This window comes from Eulemur rufifrons, chromosome 7 (genome assembly GCF_041146395.1).
Source record: "Eulemur rufifrons isolate Redbay chromosome 7, OSU_ERuf_1, whole genome shotgun sequence".
Lineage (NCBI taxonomy): Eukaryota > Metazoa > Chordata > Mammalia > Primates > Lemuridae > Eulemur > Eulemur rufifrons.
In genome coordinates, this window is record NC_090989.1 from 216727496 (window position 1) to 216733495 (window position 6000).

A 6000-nucleotide genomic window follows, 5' to 3' on the forward strand; every position below is an offset into this window, starting at 1 on the left:
AACTACTTGGGAGGTTGAAGCAGGAGGATCGCCTGAACCCAGGAGTTTGAGGTTGTAGTGAGCTATGATCACACCACTGCACTCTAGCCAGGCGGACACAGCGGTACTCTATCTCAAATAAAAAGGAAAGGGAAAGGAAGGGAAAGGAAGGGAAGGGAAGGGAAGGAAAGGGAAGAAAGAATAAATATTGGTTTGATTGTAACAAATGTACCACACTGATGCAAGATGTTAGTAATATGGGAAACAGCGTGAGGGAATAAATGGGAAAGCTGTACTTACTGTGCAATTTTTCTGTAAACCTAAACTGCTCTAAAAGATAGTCTATTAAAATTGAAATAAAAATTAATTTGTACATCCAAGAAGCCCAATAAGCCCCAGAGAGGATAAATTCAAACACATCCTCACCTAGGCACTTCATAATCAAACTGCTGAAAGACAAAGAATTTTGAAAATGGTGAAGAAGAGTGATTATATAAGAGGTCCTGAAAATGATTAGAAACTTCAAATAAAAAACAAAGGAGACCAGAAGGCAGGGGATGACATAATCGATGTGCAGAAAGACTATGAACCAAGAATACTATGATCGGCAAAATTATTCAAGCACAAGGAGAAATTAACATATTCCCCAGATAAAAACTAAGAGAATTCATCACTAGCAGACCTACCCTACAAGAAATACTAAATGGAGTTCTTCAGGCTGAAATGAAAGGATGCTAGACAGCAACTCAAATGCACATGAAAAAATAGAAAACAGAGCTAACGGTATATACACATAGGTAAATATAAAAGACAACATAAATAAACTTTTTTTGGTAACTCTTTTCTTTTCCCTTCTGATTTAAAAGACAACTACATAAAGTAATGATTATAAAACTGTGTTGACATAAATAGAAGCAAAAACAAAAACTATATGATACTCTCATTAGATGCAGAAAAAGCATTTGACAAAATTCAACACCCTTTTATGATAAAAACGCTTAACAAAATAGGTGTTGATGGAACCTACCTAAAAATGATACGAGCCATATATGACAAACCCACGGCCAACATCATTCTGAACGGGGAAAAACTGAAAGCACTCCCACTTAGAACTGGAACCAGACAGGGCTGCCCACTGTCCCCATTACTTTTCAACATAGTATTGGAAGTCCTTGCGAGAGCTATCAGGCAAGAGAGCAAAATCAAGGGAGTCCAAATAGGGAAGGAAGAGATCAAACTCTCACTTTTTGCTGATGATATGATGTTATATCTAGAAAACTCCCAGGATTCAACCATGAGACTCCTGGAATTGATTAATGAATATAGCAAAGTCTCAGGCTACAAAACTAATATACACAAATCAGAGGCATTTATATATGCCAATAACAGTCAATCGGAAAACCAAATTAAAGACTCAATACTCTTCAAAATAGCAACAAAGAAAATAAAATATCTAGGTATATACCTAACTAAAGAGGTAAAGGACCTCTATAAGGAAAACTATGAAACACTGAGAAAAGAAATAGCAGAACTTGCAAATAGATGGAAAAATATACCATGCTCGTGGATCGGAAGAATCAACATTGTTAAAATGTCTATACTACCCAAAGTGATCTACAGATTCAATTCAATCCCTATTAAATTACCAACATCATTCTTTTTTTTTTTTTTTTTTTTTTTTTTTTGTTGAGACAGAGTCTCACTTTGTTGCCCAGGCTAGAGTGAGTGCCGTGGCGTCAGCTTAGCTCACAGCAACCTCAGACTCCTCGGCTTAAGCGATCCTACTGCCTCAGCCTCCCGAGTAGCTGGGACTACAGGCATGCGCCACTATGCCCGGCTAATTTTTTCTATATAGATTTTTAGTTGTCCATATAATGTCTTTCTATTTTTAGTAGAGACGGGGTCTCGCTCAGGCTGGTCTCGAACTCCTGACCTCGAGCGATCCACCCGCCTCGGCCTCCCAGAGTGCTAGGATTACAGGCGTGAGCCACCGCGCCCGGCCACCAACATCATTCTTTACAGACATAGAGAAAATAATTATACACTTTGTATGGAATCAGAGAAGACCCCGTATAGCAAAAGCAATTTTAAGCAACAAAAACAAAATGGGAGGTATTAATTTGCCAGACCTCAAACTATACTACAAGGCCGTGGTTCTTAAAACAGCCTGGTATTGGCACAAGTACAGGGACACAGACCAGTGGAACACAACAGAAAATCCAAATATAGATCCATCCTCATATAGCCACCTAATTTTTGACAAAGCAGGAAAGAATATACTCTGGGGACAAGAATCCCTATTCAATAAATGGTGCTGGGAGAATTGGTTAGCCACTTGTAGAACACTGAAACAGCTTTCACCTCTCACAAAAATCAAATCACGGTGGATAACAGACCTAAACCTTAGGCGTGATACAATCAGAATTCTAGAAGAAAATGTAGGAAAGACTCTTACAGACATTGGCCTAGGCAAAGAATTTATGAAGAAGACCCCTAAGGCAATCACAGCAGCAACAAAAATAAATGAATGGGACATGATTAAATTAAAAAGCTTCTGCACAGCCAAAGAAACAGTCATGAGAATAAACAGACCACCTACAGAATGGGAAAAAATTTTTGCATACTACACATCAGATAAAGGACTGATAACAAGAATCTATTTAGAACTCAGGAAAGTCAGCAAGAAAAAATCAAACAACCCTATCAAAAAGTGGGCAAATGACATGAATAGAAACTTCTCGAAAGAAGATATAAGAATGGCTAACAAACATATGAAAAAATGCTCAACATCCCTAATCATCAGAGAAATACAAATCAAAACCACAATGAGATATCACTTAACCCCAGTGAGAATGGCCTTTATCAAAAAAACCCAAAGCAACACATGTTGGCGTGGATGTGGAGAGACAGGAACACTCATACACTGCTGGTGGGACTGCAAACTAGTGCAACGCCTGTGGAAAGCATTATGGAGGTATCTTAAACAGATTCAAGTAGACCTGCCATTCGATTCAGCAATCCCATTATTGGGCATATACCCAAAGGAAAAAAGGTCATTCTGTAACAAAGACACATGTACCCGAATGTTTATAGCAGCACAATTCACAATAGCAAAGATGTGGAAACAACCTAAATGCCCATCAATACATGATTGGATTAGTAAACTGTGGTATATGTATACCATGGAATATTACTCAGCTATAAGAAATAACGAAGATACGACATCTCTATGGTTCTCCTGGAGAGAGTTGGAACCCATTATATTAAGTGAAGTATCCCAAGAATGGAAAAACAAGCATCACATGTACTCACCAGAAAATTTGTTTCCCTGATCATCACCTAAATACACATCTGGGAACGACACCAATCGGACATCAGACTGAGGTGGGGGATGGGGGAGGGGATGGGTGTATGCCTACACAATGAGTGCATTGCGCACTGTTTGGGGAATGGTAACGCTTGAAGGTGCTGACTCGGGAAGGGGGGGGCGGGGAAGGGAGGGATATATACCTACATGATGGGTGCAACGCGCACTATCTGGGAAACAGACGCGCCTGGAGCTCTGACTTGGGGGGAAAGGCGGTACATGGGCAACGTATGTAACTTGCAATTCTGTATCCCCCATAACCATAAGATGAAATTAAAAAAAAAAAAAAAAACTGTGTTGACAGGCTTATAACATATGTGTTATCTCATTGAATGGACAAATTGGAGTCATCATAAATTGCTGGTAGAAATGTAAAATAGTGAAACTGTCTTGGAAACTGGGAGATACTCAAAAGGTTAAAATTAGAGTTACCATACGACCAACCTATCCCACTATTATGTACGTAGCAAAAAGAAATGAAAACATATATCCATGCCCAGAAAAGGCAAATCTGTAGAGATGAAGGGAAGAGGAATGACTGCCGGAAGGTACCAGATTTCCTTTGGGGGTGATGAAAATGTTCTGGAAGTAGATAGTAGTGACTGATGCACAACTTTGTGACTATATTGAAAACCACACAATGTACACTTTAAAAGAGTAAACATTATGGCATGTGAATTATACCTCAATAAAGCTATTATTAAAATAGTAAAAAGTTCCTAAAATGAAATAGAGTTTAAATTACAAAATTGTGGCATCAGTGGGTTTTTTTTTTTTAAACAAGAGAAGACTTATTCTAAATGGGTTTTTAAGAATGTGAGTACATAAGAGTCACCCCAAAATCCATATAGAAAATATAAAGTTGATAAGCACCTGGATATTACCTCAAAAGACATAGGTCTTTACCTTTCTCATCGATATCCTAAACATCCATCATGCTCTGAAAAATGCTTTTTAAAATATAAATCACTAGTCTTAGGTTTTAACAAGATGCATAAGTATCTATAAAGTAGACAAGTATATGAGAAAACAAGTCTATTTAATTAATAACGCTTTTGATTTTGTGTACTTATCCCCAGGGTAAATAGAGAAGGCAAATCATTAAAAGGAATTGTAATTAACCATCCTAATTTCAAGACACAGAACATTCTCCCAAGTAAAACTTGGCTAGCAGTTTGAAGAAGGCTGAAGGGAAAACAGATTTTAAATATATAAAGGGATTTCCATGAAGAAAAGAAGTTTAAAAGGAAGTAAAAATGTGCATATGCTATGCTATTTTAATGCAACTTTAGTCACCAAAAATTACGTTAAGCACACCCACACGAAGAAAAGTCAATACATAAAATATTCAAAAAGATATAACAAAAATGTGGCAGAGGTTAGTTAATACTGCCTGGGCCAGTTTCCTTCACATTCAGATTTCACACAGGAAGTAGATCCATTGAAGAATGAGGGATGGGAACAGTCAGTGAGGACAGCAACAACAACAGTGAGAAACACTCTGAATGACAAAAGGTCATGAATTCTCAGAGAGCAAGAAAAACACACGTCCTAAACCACACTAAGCCTCGCTCACCCAAGGCCTGTAGACCCCCAACACCTGTCTTAGCGTGTGTCCTAAAGAAGGTCCCTCTCTAGACACTGATGTCTTTCCTGAAAGAGAAGTCTTCCCGTGGACACCACCATGAATAGTTTTAACTGGAAAACACAACCTAAGAAGAAACGTTGGAACAATATGGTTCCACCACGAAAGGAACGAAGGAAAGCCAGCAAATGAAAGCCATGGTTCTTTATATGTGCCTTTTAAACATTAAAACCAAAAAGTGCAAGAATACTAAATTCTAAAAATACTGAAAATAAACTGATCTTTTATACTGTCAGCAGTAAGGAGAGCTAGTTAAGGAAAGGGACAATAAGAAAAGTATCAAGTGCCGCTAAGGTGGCAATATGGTCGCTAGAAGTGTTCCAGCGTAAAATGAGTCACCGCCACAGTCAGGGTGAAGGTGCAGTTGAGCAGTTAATGGAGTGGGAAGCCAGACGAGATGACCTCAGGGAGCAAGAGGGGAGGCAGCAAAGAAACTGGAAAAGCAGATGGACGAGAAGTAACTGATTACGCAGACACACAGATCCCAGGCTGGCAGCAGGGAAAGAAGAAACCAGCTCTATTTACATAACAGGATCTTCAAAAGGTTCAGGAACTGGTGCCGGTGCCCCTGGCACAGACACCTCTTGAAGGGAGGCTGAGAAGAGAATGTTCAAAAAAACAAAAGCAGTATTGACTGGTAGCTGTTTACAAAGGAGCTGTATTTCTACCTCAATCCTGGCAAAGGCCCAAGATTTTGTCTCTGCAGAGGTTCTCCAGGCTGGGGCACACCAGGAATGATGGAAGGCAGGATTCCTACCCAGAAAACAGTGGGAGCCAGGCACAATGAATATGAGATCCTCTTCCCCATTTCCAGCTTGCTCATACCTACTAGCTCCCAGAACTTTGGCTGTGAAGCCAAGGCAGGAGTTTATTTATTCACTAGGGAATCCAACTAGGCCAAAGGAAAGAAGACCTAAATATGCTGCTTACATTGGGAGTTCCCCAAATGGCCAAAGGAAAAAGACCATGCTGGGAGAAGAAAACTACCAATAATATTTTCATGGAGATT